Source organism: Gorilla gorilla, chromosome 2 (genome assembly GCF_029281585.2).
Source record: "Gorilla gorilla gorilla isolate KB3781 chromosome 2, NHGRI_mGorGor1-v2.1_pri, whole genome shotgun sequence".
In the NCBI taxonomy this organism is placed as follows: Eukaryota; Metazoa; Chordata; class Mammalia; order Primates; family Hominidae; genus Gorilla; species Gorilla gorilla.
In genome coordinates this window covers 151,824,167-151,838,345 of record NC_086017.1, presented here as the reverse complement: position 1 = coordinate 151,838,345, position 14,179 = coordinate 151,824,167, and the positions used below count along the sequence as shown (strand labels likewise).

Here is a 14,179-nt window from a genome sequence, read left to right as displayed (position 1 = left end):
TAATGACTTGGAACTAAGAAGTCTTCTACTCTGAAACATTCAAGTTGGCTTTTCTCACATGTCTGACACTTTGGCAGAATTCATTCAAAGACTGGGTTCAGCTAAGACTGCCATGGTCTCTTTAGTTTGGTGGCCTCAAGTAATCAAACTTCTTATATGGCAGCTCAGGCTCTCAGGGAAAATGTTTTAAGGGATCTGTGTGACAGCTACTAGGCATCTTATGGCCTAATATTGATGTCTTACAACACCATTTCTGCTGCATTCTATTGATCAAGCAGTTACTAAAGCCAGACAAGATTTAAGGGGAAGAATTAGACTTTATAGACTTTATTTCTCAATATAAGAGTAGAATTTTTTTTCACTATCTTTAATCTGGTATAGTAACCATTAAACAAATAATTTTTAAATGGAAAAATATCTAAAATGGAGAGCATAAATAGAGCATATAGCTTAAATATAGTCTTTGTATATATAGTAAAAATAAAAGTACAATATAAAATAATATGATAGAAGTAAAGCCAACAATACTGCTCAAATCAAACAACATAAATCGGCTTAACTCACCTATAAAAAAATTAAAGACTTTAATACAGCTGTTCAATCAAAGACTGATCAATTGTACAAACATTTGTAAGATTGTAAATCTAAAGAATATAATGAATACTTCTGAATCCTAGTAACAGACAGCAGACCATCTTCTCAAATGCACATGAGAGAAGGGGTTGAGGAGAGCTAGAGCCAGAGACCCAGGAGTTTCCTGTGTCCAGTGGTGCTGGAGCTGCCTGAGATACCATGTTTCAGAACAGAGTAAGACCCTTGGTAAAGAAGAACTGAAGATATTGTACAGATATCAGATATAGTCTAATTACAAAGAAAGCACTAACTTGCCTCTGTGGTGACAGGGAAAGGAATGGGCCCCAAGCATACTACAGCAGCTCTATGGAAAAGTGGCCAGATTGTTACATGGGTGCTCGTTCCCGTATCTCTTCACAAGGCAGGTCCTCCAGGCCTGGGCCTCCAGCCACCCCTCACCAGAGCTATTGAGCCAATAGCAACTCGGCAACTCCCCAGACAGAGCCTCCAGGGGCAACTGAAAGCCTGGCAGTGGAACTGCCCTTGCCACCCTTGTACTAATGAAGGACCAAAGACCCTAAGTGCCGTATCCATACCTCCAACAAGCTGCAGTCAACCCAAGGAGAAGTGTCCAATCTCTCTCCCAAGGGTTCCCCCTGCCCCCTACTGCTCATCACAAGACAGGAAACCCCTGGCTTGGGGCCATAGAACAGACCCTCCATCCTAGGCTGATTGCACTGAGTGATTGCTGGCCTGCACCTTTCTGGGGTATGAGCCACCAGGAGACACGCAAATGACCCTTGGACACAGCCACTACTAAGATCCCTTTCTCTACTACCTCCAAGTTGGGGAAGGGACACAAACACTGAGATCATCTCAGAGCTGCAGTGGGCAGCCCAGGAATGCCATTACAATCTATAGCCATCACTCAAGGGAGAGAGGAACCCACACTTTCAAAGCTTTGGCAGGGAACATGGTTGCAACTGTGACAGAACATAAGGGAGCCACACAACCAAGTAAGAGTCTACCAACTGACCAATAAACCTAAGTTCCCCCTGCTGAATCGCACCCTAAACCTTCAACACCAAAAATGCCTCACTAACATACCTTCCTTTGAATCCAGAGACAGAAACCAGCTTCAAATAAAGATCCTGCACAAAGTCTTGGCCCAGTCAAGACATCTGGAAAATAAGTGTATTGACTGTACTCAATCGACACTGCAGTTAAAAAAAACACCCACGTGCAGAGATGAGAAAGAACCAGTGCAAGAACTCTGGTAACTCAGATGGCCAGAGTATCTATCATTTGTCCTCCAAATAATTGTGCCAATTCTCCAACAGGAGTTCTTAACCAAGCTGAACTGGCTAGAATGACAGAAATAGAATTCAGAATATAAATAACAACTAAGATCATCAGGATTCAGGACGATAGGAAAACCCAATTCAAGGAAAATAAGAATCACAATAAAGCAATACAGGAGCTGAAGAATGAAGTAGTCAGTATAAAAAAGAAACTAACAGGTCTGACAGAGCTGAATAACACAATACAAGAATTTCACAATGCATTCACAAGTATTAACAGTAGAATAAACTAAACTGAGGAAAGAATCTCAGAACTTGAAGACTGGTGCTCTGAAATAAGGCAGCCAGACAAAAATAAAGAAAAAAAGAATAAGCAAAACCTCCAAGAAGTATGGGATTATGTAAAGAGGCCAAATCTATGAATCACTGGCATCCCTGAAAGGGAGGAGGAGAAAGCAAACAACTTGGAAAACATATTTCAGAATATCATCCATGAAAACTTCTTCAGCCTTGCTAGAGAGGCCAGGAGTCAAATTCAGGAAATACAGAGAACTCCTGCAAGACTCTACACAAGATCATCCCCAAGACACATAATTATCAGATTTTCCAAGATCAAAATGAAAAAAATATGTTACAGGCAACTAGAGAGACAGGACTGGTCACATACAAAGGGAACTCCATCAGGATAACAGCTTACCTCTCAGCTGAAACCCTACAAGCCAGAAGAAATTGAGGGCCTATATTCAACATTCTTAAAAAAATCTTCAAGAATTACATATTCAGCCAAACTAAGCTTCCTAAATAAAGGAAAAATAAGATCCTTTTCAGATAGGCAAATGTTGAGGGAATTAATTACTTTACAAGAGATCTTGAAAGGAGCACTAATATAGAAAGAAAAGACCTCTATCAGCTAATATAAAAACACACAGACTTAGTGACACTGTAAAGCAACCACACAAACAAGCCAACATAATAACCAGCTAACAGCACATTGACAGAATAAAATCCACACATACCAATACTAACCTTGAATATAAACAGGTTAAATGCCCCACTTAAAAGGCACAGAGTAGCAAGATGGATAAAAAAGCAAGAGCCAGTTGTAAAAAAGCAAGAGCCAATTGTAAATGCTGTCTTCAAGAGACTCATCTCACATGTAATGACACTCCTAGGCCCAAAATGAAGGGATGGAGGAAAATCTACCAAGCAAATGGAAAACAGAAAAAAGCAGGGGTTGTAATCCTAATTTCAGACAAAACAGATTTCAAACCAACAAAGAAAAAAGAGGATTAGATAATCATAGATGGTTCAATTCAATAAGACTTAACTATCATAAATATACATGCACCCAACACAGATTCATATGCCCCCAGATTCATAAAGCAAGTTCCTGGAGACCTACAAAGAGACATACAGTCCCACATAATAATAGTGGGAGACTTCAACACTCCAATGACAGTATTGGACAGATCACTGAGGCAGAAAAGTAAAGATATTCAGGACCTAAACTTAACATTGGGTTAAATGGATCTGATATCTACAGAACTCTCCACCCCAAAACAATTGAATATACATTCTTCTCATCATCACATGGCACATACTCTAAAATCGACCACATAATTGGATATAAAACAATCTCAACAAATGTAAAAGAACCAAAATCATACCAAACATAGTCTTGGACCACAGCATAATAAAAATGGAAGTCAAGACTGTGAAAATTGCTCAAAATCATGTAATTACATGAAAATTAAACAACATGCTCCTAAGTGACATTTGGGTAAATAATGAAATTAAGGCAGAAATCAAGAAGTTCTTTGCAAATAATGAAAACAAAAATACAACATACCAGAATTTCTGGGACACAGCTAAGGCAGTGTTAATAGGAGAACTCATAGCACTAAATGTCCACATCAAAAAGTTAGAAAGATAACAAATTAACCACTTAACTTCACAACTGAAAGAATTAGAGAAGCAAGAACAAATCACAAAGCCAGCAGAAAATGAGAAATAACAAAAATCAGAGCTGAACTGAAGAAAATTGAGACAGAAAAAAACATTCAAAAGATCAGTGACACCACACACACCTACAACCATCTGATCTTTGACAAACCTGACACAAACAAGCAATGGGGAAACGATTCCCTATTTAATTAATTGTGTTGGGAAAACTGGCTAGCCATGTGTAGAAAACTGAAACTGGACCCCTTCCTTATACCTTATACACAGATCAACTCAAGATGGATTAAAGACTTAAATGTAAGACCTAAAACCATAAAGATCCTAGAAGAAAACCTAGGCAATACCATTCAGGAAACAGACATGAGCAAAGACTTCATGTCTAAAACACCAAAATCAATGGTAACAAAAGCCAAAGTTGACAAATGGGATCTAATTAAACTAAAGAGCTTCTGCAGAGCAAAAGAAACTATCATCAGAGCGAACAGGCAACCTAGAGAATGGGAGATAATTTTTGCAATCTATCCATCTGACAAAGGGCTAATATCCAGAATCTACAAACAACTTAAACAAATTTGTAAGAAAAAAACCAAACAACCCCATCAAAAAGTGGGCAAAGGATATGAACAGGCACTTCTCAAAAGAAGTCATTTATGTAGCAAACAAACATATGAAAAAATGCTCATCACTGGTCCTTAGAGAAATGCAAATCAAAACCACAATGACATACCATCTCATGCCAGTTAGAATGGTGATCATTAAAAAGTCAGGAAACAACAGATGCTAGAGAGGATGTGGAGAAACAGGAACGCTTTTACGCTGTTGGTGGGAGTGTAAATTGGTTCAACCATTGTGGAAGATGGTGTAGTGATTCCTCAAGAATCTAGAACTAGAAATACCATTTGACCCAGCAATCCCATTATTGGATATATACCCAGAGGATTATAAATCATGCTACTATAAAGACACATGCACACATATGTTTATTGCAGCACTGTTCACAATAGCAAAGACTTGGAACCAACCCAAAAGCCCATCAATGATAGACTGGATAAACGAAATGTGGCACATATACACCATGGAATACTATGTAGCCATGAAAAAGGATGACTTCATGTCCTTTGCAGGGACCTGGATGAAGCTGGAAACCATCATTCTCAGCAAACTATCACAACTATGGAAAACAAAGCACCACATGTTCTCACTCATAAGTGGGAGTTGAACAATGAGAACACATGGACACAGGGAGGGGAACATCACACACCAGCCTGTCAGGGGTTGGGGGGCTAAGGGAGGGATAGCATTAGGAGAAATACCTAATGTAGGTGATGGATTGATGGGTGGAGCAAACCACCATGGCACGTGGATACCTATGTAACAAACCTGCATGTTCTGCATACATACCCCAGAACTTAAAGTATAATAATAAAAAAAAGATCAATGAATTCAAGGGTTGATTTTTTTTGAAAAAAATAATAAAATAGGCCATTAGCTAGATTAATAAAGAAGAAAAAACATCCCAATAAACACAATTAGAAATGATGAAGGGAATGTTACTACTGACCCCACAGAAATAAAAACAACCATCAGAAGCTTCTACAAACACCTCTACATACACACATTAGAAAAGAGATAGATATACCCACCCACAACTGAGTGGGGAAAAACTGATTCCCTGAACAGACCAATAACAAGTCCCAGAATTGAATGAGTACGAAATAGCCTGTCAACCAAAAAAAGCCTGGGATCTGATAGTTTCACAGCTGAATTCTACCAGATGTACAAAGAAGAGCTGGTACCATTCCTACAGAAACAATTCCAAAAAAATGAGGAGGAGGAACTCCTCCCCAACTAATTCTATGAAATCATCATCAGCTTGATACCAAAACCTGGCAGAGACACAACAACAACAACAAAAACGTCAGGCCAATATTCTTTTTGTTTTATTTTATTATTATTATACTTTAAGTTTTAGGGTACATGTGCACAATGTGCAGGTTAGTTACATATGTATACATGTGCCATGCTGGTGTGCTGCACCCATTAACTCATCATTTAGCATTAGGTATATCTCCTAATGCTATCCCTTCCCCCTCCCCCCACCCCACAACAGTCCCCAGAGTGTGATGTTCCCCTTCCTGTGTCCATGTGTTCTCATTGTTCAATTCCCACCTATGAGTGAGAACATGCGGTGTTTGTTTTTTTGTCCTTGTGATAGTTTACTGAGAATGATGATTTCCAGTTTCATCCATGTCCCTACAAAGGACATGAACTCATCATTTTTTATGGCTGCATAGTATTCCATGGTGTATATGTGCCACATTTTCTTAATCCAGTCTATCATTGTTGGACATTTGGGTTGGTTCCAAGTCTTTGCTATTGTGAATAGTGCCGCAATAAACATACGTGTGCATGTGTCTTTACAGCAGCATGATTTATAGTCTTTTGGGTATATACCCAGTAATGGGATGGCTGGGTCAAATGGTATTTCTAGTTCCAGATCCCTGAGGAATCACCACACTGACTTCCACAAGGGTTGAACTAGTTTACAGTCCCACCAACAGTGTAAAAGTGTTCCTGTTTCTCCACATCCTCTCCAGCACCTGTTTCCTGACTTTTGAATGATTGCCATTCTAACTGGTGTGAGATGGTATCTCGTTGTGATTTTGATTTGCATTTCTCTGATGGCCAGTGATGGTGAGCATTTTTTCATGTGTTTTTTTGGCTGCATAAATGTCTTCTTTCAAGAAGTGTCTGTTCATGTCCTTCGCCCACTTTTTGGTGGAGTTGTTTGTTTTTTTCTTGTAAATTTGTTTGAGTTCATTGTAGATTCTGGATATTAGCCCTTTGTCAGATGAGTAGGTTGCAAAAAATTTCTCCCATTTGTTATTCTTAATGAACATTGACGCAAAAATCCTCAACAAAATACTTGCAAACTGAGTCCAACAGCACATCCAAAAACGAATCTACTGTGATCAAATGGGCTTCCTCCCAGGATATAAGGTTGATTCAACATACCCAAATCAATAAATGTGATTCATCACATAAAAAGACAGAAACCACATGATTATCTCAATAGATGCAGAAAAGGCTTTTCATAAAATTCAGCATTCATTAATGTTAAAAACTTTCAATAAACTAGGTGTTGAAGGAACATACCTCAAAATAAGAGCCATGTATGACAAACCCACAGCCAACATTATATTGAATGGGCAAAGCCTAGAAACATTCCCCTTGAAAACTAGCACAAGACAAGGATGCCCTCTCTTACCACTTCTATTCAACATAGTATTGGAAGTCCTAGCCAGAACAATCAGGCAAAAGAAAGAAATAAAAGGCATCCAAATATGAAGAGAGGAAGTCAAACTATCTCTGTTTACAGATGACATGATTCTATATCTAGAAAATTCCATAGTCTTGGCCCAAAAGCTCCTCCAGCTGATAAATAACTTCAGCAAAGTTGAAGGATACAAAATCAATGTACAAAAATCACTAGCATTCCTTTACTCCAACAACAGCCAAATGGAGAGCCAAGTCAGAAAGGCAATCCCATTCCAAGTGCCACAAAAAGAATAAAATACCTAGGAATACAGGTAACCAGGAGGAAGAAAGATCTCTACAATGAAAATTGTAAAATATTGCTCAAAAAAATCAGAGAAGACACAAACAAATGGAGAAACATCCCATGCTCACGGATAAGAAGAATCAGTGTCATTAAAATGGCTATACTGTCCACAGCAATTTACAGATTCAATGCTATTCCTATCAGACTACCAATGACATTCTTTATAGAACTAGATAAATTTATTTTAAATTTCATATAGAACCAAAAAAGGGCCCAAATTGCCACAGCAATCCTAAGCAAAAAGAATGAAGCTGGAGGCATGATGTTACTCAACTTTATACTACAAGGTTATAGTGACCAAAACAGCATGGTGCTGGTACAAAAACAGGCACATAGACCAATAAAACAGAATAAACAGCCCAGAAATAAGGCCACACTTCTATGACCATCTGATCTGTGACAAAGCTGACAAAAATGAGCAGTGGGGAAAAGACTCCCTATTCAATAAATGGTTCTGGAATAACTGGCTAGCCATATGCAGAAGATTGAAGCTGGACCCCTTCCTTACACGATATACAAAAATTAACTCAAGATAGATTAAAGACTTAAACCCAAAAGTATTAAAAAAAAACCTGTAAGACAACCGAGGCAGTATCATCCTGGACATAGGAATGGGCAACTATTTCATGACAAAGACACTGAAAGCAATTGCAACAAAAGCAAAAATTGACAGATGAGATCTAATTAATCTGTAGAGCTTCTGCACAGCAAAAGAAACTGTCAACAGAGTAAATAGACAATCTACAGAATGGGAGAAAATATTTGGAAACTATGCATCTGATAAAGGTCTAATATCCAGCACCTATAAGGAACCTAAACAAATTTACAAGAAAAATCAACCCCATTAAAAAGTGGATAAAGGTCATGAACAGACACATTTTAAAAGAAGACATACATGCCACCAAAAATCATATGAAAAAAAGCTCAGTATCACTGATCATCAGACAAATGCAAATCAAAACCAGAATGAGATACCATCTCACACCTGTCAGAATGGCTATGATTAAAAAGTAAAACAATAATAGATGCTAGTGAGGTTGCAGAGAAAAGGGAATAGTTATACACTGTTGGTGGGAGTGTAAATTAGTTCAACCATTGTGGAAAGCAGTATGGCGATTCCCCAAAGAGCTAAAAGCAGAACTGCCATTCAACTCAGCAATCTCATTGCTGGGTATATACCCAGAGGTGTATAAATCATTCTACCATAAAGACACATGCACATGAATGTTCATTGCAGCACTAGTCATAACAGCAAAGACTCAAAATCAACCTAAATGCCCATCAGTGGCACAGTGAATAAAGAAAATGTGGTATACATGCACCATGGAATACTATTCCACAATAAAAAAGAAAAGGCACATGTCTTTTGTGGGAACATGGATGAAGCTGGAGGTTATTATCCTTAGCAAACTAACACAGGAACAGAAAACCAAATACCATATGTTCCCACTTAAAAGTGGGAGCTAAATGATGAGAACTTATGAACAAAAGAAGGAAAGAACAGATACTGGGGTTTACTTGAGGGGGGAGAGTGGGAGGAGGGAAAAGAGCAGAAAAGGTAACTATTGGGTACTGGGCTTAATAACTGGCTGATGAAATAATATGTACAACAAACCCCTGTGGCATATGTTTACCTGTGTACCAAACCTTCACATGTACCCCCAAACTTAAAACTTAAAAGGCAAAAACAAATGCACATGAGTCATTCATGAAAATTAACCATATTTTAGCAATCAGAGAAAACCTCCATAAATTCCAAGGAGTAGGAATAATATTTTCTGGTCACAATGAAAAAATTAATGGAATTAATGCTGGAAAGGAAATATCCAAAGGATCTTCCTCCCAGGAACTTAAAAAAACATATATTAATTAACATTTAGATCAAAGCAAAAATGCAAAAAAAAATTGCATAATTTATTATGGATAAAATAATAAAAGCATGACCTATTATAATCTATATAAAGCAGTTTTCAAAGAAAAATTTATAATATTAACTATCTTTATCAATAAAAATAAAAAGTAGAAGTGAGTTAAGACCCAATTCAAAGAGCCTGTAAAAGAACAAGGTAAACAAAGAGCAGAAGGAAGAAATTAATAAAGATAAAAGCAGAAATTAATGCATCAGAAAACTTCTGTTGACAAATAAATGACAAATAAACTAAAAAGTTTATTGTTTGAAAAATAAATGAACCGCGTTGTCAAAATACCCACATATCTAGCAGAAAAAAATGGAGACAGTGTAAATACACAAAATAAAAGTGACATGTAATAATCAAAACAGAAATTCTAAAAGATTATACTGGACTATTGTGTACAACTATGGAAACAATTGTGAAACCTAAATGAAATGGACATTTTTTAAGAAAAATGCAACTTGCCAGATTGATCCCAGCAGTAATAGAAAGTCTAAACAGACCAACTGTCATAGAATCAGTAGAGAAAATAACAAATGAGCTCTCCCACAAATGGGCGCCAGGACCAAATATTTTTTAACAGGGAATTCTGATAAATCTTTAAAGATTCAAGAAACCCATGTGCAATAAATACTGTACTAAATATTACAATGTTATAAATATTAAAACACAATAACTTTTCATTTCAAACAGTATTGGTAGTGGTAAAATAATAGACTGACTGCTAGAATAAAAAAATTCAAATAGACCAAATTGCAAATGGAAATTTAATGTCTGATAATGATATCCTTTCAAATCAGTGATGGAAAAGGAGTATTTAACATATGGGGTTAGGAGGACTGGATAGACTTATATATAAAAACAAAATTGGATCCATTTCTCATACTATCCACCAGGGAAAATTCTGAAAGGATCAGAGATTTAAATGTGGTTAAAAAAAATCTTATAAGTAATAGAAGAAAGCTTGTGTTAATTGCTTTATTACCTGGGATTGGGGAAAAACTTTCTAATTATGACACAAAATACAAAAGCAATAAAGGGAAAAAGATTGATAATGAAAAACTGATAATTACAACAACAATCTTTTAAAGGACAGAGCCAGCAAAAAGAAAAAAGAAAAAACACCCACAAGAATACCAACCCCACTAACGAAGTAGAAAGACCAATAAAAAATTAGAAATAATTTGTGGCCTACATCATAGGCAAGGATTTGATTTCCTTAACATCTAGAAAGCTTCTAAAATTTTAAATGAAAAAGATCAAGACTCCTATTGCGGCATTATTCACAATAGCAAAGACTTGGAACCAACCCAAATGTCCAACAATGATAGACTGGATTAAGAAAATGTGGCACATATACACCATGGAATACTATGCAGCCATAAAAAATGATGAGTTCATGTCGTTTGTAGGGACATGGATGAAATTGGAAATCATCATTCTCAGTAAACTATCGCAAGAACAAAAAACCAAACACCGCATATTCTCACTCATAGGTGGGAATTGAACAATGAGATCACATGGACACAGGAAGGGGAATATCACACTCTGGGGACTGTGGTGGGCTGGGGGGAGGGGGGAGGGATAGCATTGGGAGATATACCTAATGCTAGATGACAAGTTAGTGGGTGCAGCACACCAGCATGGCACATGTATACATATGTAACTAACCTGCATAATGTACACATGTACCCTAAAACTTAAAGTATAAAAAAAAAAAACAAAAACTAAAGTTGGAGGACTTAACACTACCTGACTTCAAGACATAGTAGTAAGTCTATAGTAACCAGGACAGTAAAAAAAAAAAAAAAAAAAATGAGCTAAGAATATGACAGTTTACAGAAAAAACATAAATGGCCTGTAACCGTATGTAAATGTGCTCACTTTTGCTCATAATAGAAATGCAAAATAAAACTAGACTGAGATAACATTTTTTGCCCATCATATTACCAAAATTCAAAAAAACTGTGAACACACTCCATAGCGAAACTCGGGGAACAGGCGTTCCCATACATTACTGGTGAGAATGTTATATGACACAAACCCTATTAGAAGGGAATTTGACATAACTCTCTAAATTACATTTACCTGTTGACTTAACAATACTATTTCTGAGGATCTTTCCCAAAGATACATGGACAAAAATTTAAAAAAAAATCATTTATTGGATGATTATGGCATTATTTGTGCACAAAACTAGAGACAATCTGAATATGCATCAATAGGAACTGGTTATATAAACTAGGGTACGTCCACACAATGGTGTCTACTGCAGCTGTTATAACAACAAGAAAAACCCCTGTCTAGCATCCTAAACTGGTTTTAAAGATATATTATTGAGTGAAAAAAGCAAGGTGTAGAAATGTACATATAATATGCTGCCATTCATCTCAGTAAACGTCTTAGGTCTCTGTTTTATATATTCATATGATATGGAAAGATAAACCAAAAGCTTAGATTTATGATCAAAGGTGGGAACAGAGTGGAAGGGACTCTCTATCTCAACTTAAAGAAGTGGTTTTAAAATCATCAAAATATTTTACATAATTATAAACAAAAGTAAAAAGAGCAATTGTAAAAAAAGCAAAGTGAAACAAATGAGTGTAAGTACAAACTAAGTTGGTGGGGAATTATTTCAAGTTAGTTTAAAGCACAGTAATTTTACTGTACATCTCCAGTGGGGTTTATCCCTAAAAACAAATAAAACAAAGATAATTTAAAAATTATTTCAGTAGTCATATTGTTAGGGGTAGTGTTATTCTGAAAGTGTTGTGCATGTATTATACAATAAAACAAATGATGAATTATGTTGATGTCAATGTGAATCAGAATTTTTGACATAGAAAGGACAGACCGATGGGCAACTCCTGATGTCAGGAAAATCTTATAGTCCTGAATTTGAGTCTGAAATATCAGTATCAACCCACAATGTATTTTATCTGGAAAAAAGAATATTTCTAACACTGGCCACAGAAAAGGCCCAGAGACCATGACTTACCCAGTAGTAATGGGTCTCGTTTTTTCCCCAAAGTAGTCTCTGAGTATGACTAAAAGGAAGTAGGGCATTTTGGAGGAATGAGTGATTCCAGATCTGGGCAGGAAATGTAAGATAAATGGTAGAACAGGAAAAACAGCACACCAGCAGGGCAGGGTCAGGTGTGAAGAAATGAAGCCAAATGACTGGGTATAGTGATGCTGTGGTGTGCTGCACAGTTACCTTTGTAGGACTGAGGCACTCATTCTCTAATTGCTTAGCGTGTTGGCTGCTCATAGGTCACAGCTGAATCTTTCTCTGGGAATTGCTTTCAGAGGAGGGAAGCTGCCTTGCCCAGGGTTACTCCCCTATTCAGGGAGCAGCCCTGCCTAAATTGGGACAACTTTAAGAGCCGCCCACACTAGTGAGGAGGTCCTTGAGGAATTGGCTAAGGTTTACAGTTGTAACTATATTACAGTTTAGCTTTTTCCTGTGCCCAGTCCTGTTCGGCACATTCCCCAAGAGCACTCCCCAGTAATCTGTCCAGTCCTGTTGGCCTCATTCCCCCAAAGCACTCCGCAGTAAACCTGGGTGCAAATCTCTCTCTCACAGTCTGTTTCTTGCAGAACTTGGCCTAAGAGAATGAGTATGGGAGCCATCTGGCTTAACTGCCTTATTCTCCATATAAGGTAATACCTGTTTTTCATCCCATAGGATTAGCTTCCAGGGGTCCTAGCAAGGTGCATCACAGTGTCAAGAATGCACTGCATTCAGAGAAGTTCAAACTATGGATTCCCACCAGGTATTTATAATTCATTGACAGTCCTCCCAGAGCAGGTATAGTTTAATAATTAGAAGTCATTTTTACCATAGGAAATGTTGCTTGGTAACATAGCTGACATTCCACCTTTACTAGGTTTCCAGGGAAACCGATATAGAAAGTTAAATCAAGGTCATTTTTCCATAGAGAAAGAGCACGAGTTTTATTAACCCTCTGTTCACATTTAAAATCCATGAGTTCATAAAGATAAGTGAAACAAAGATCCCAACAACTCTTACTAGAAAACAAATTCTATTATTATTATTATTTGAGAGGGGGTCTTACTCTGTTGCCCAGGCTGGAGTCCAGTGGCATGATCTCTACTCAGGCTCAAGCGATCCTCCCACCTCAGCCCCCCAGATAACTACGGGCGCATATGTCAACATGTCTGGTTAATTTTTAATCTTTCTGTAGAGACGAGGTCTCCGTATACTGGCCAGGCTCATCTTGAACTTGGGTTCAAGTGATCCTCTCGCCTTAACCTCCCAAATTGCTGAGATTATAGATGTCACCACCATGCTTGACCAACTAATTCATTATTTTTAAACCTGGTAAATAAAGGAAAAGAATAATTTATATAGACTTTCTTATATGAACTGTAGCTCAGGATAATGAATGAATTGATAAAGGGAATTTCCTCTTGATAGAAGTATGCCAGCTAATAAGTGAAGGGCAGAATTAAAAAGTATCTCCCCTTTGCCGCTTCTACTGAAAAGAAGAATCTAGACCAAGATCATCAGTGACTGCTAATAGCGCCAAGGGGAGACAATCAGACATTATGTGCCCCCTGATGGAAGTACACAATACTACCTGTAGTATTCTTGCAAAAACGTCTAACCTGAATCTTACCAAGCTTCTAGATCTAAGTACCAATTTTTGGGGACAGAGGAATAAGCTAAATAATATTGTAGTGATGCAATTTTCAAATTCCAGATTGTGGAAATCTCTACAGGACAAATGGCCTGGTTTCTACAACAAAGTTATTGACATGGGGGGTTGGAGAGAGAGAGAGAA

General features: G+C 37.4%; 1 long non-coding RNA gene across 4 annotated transcripts in view; it reads left to right on the top strand.

The window, feature by feature from the left end:
* The window catches only part of LOC115934030 (uncharacterized), a 93,579-nt gene that overhangs the window by 28,735 nt on the left and 50,665 nt on the right, over positions 1–14,179 (top strand). For all 4 annotated transcript variants that reach the window (XR_004069880.3, XR_008678470.2, XR_008678471.2 and 1 more), the window contains one exon: positions 13,060–13,147. This is a non-coding gene — a long non-coding RNA (uncharacterized lncRNA). The remainder of the gene's footprint in view (positions 1–13,059; positions 13,148–14,179) is intronic.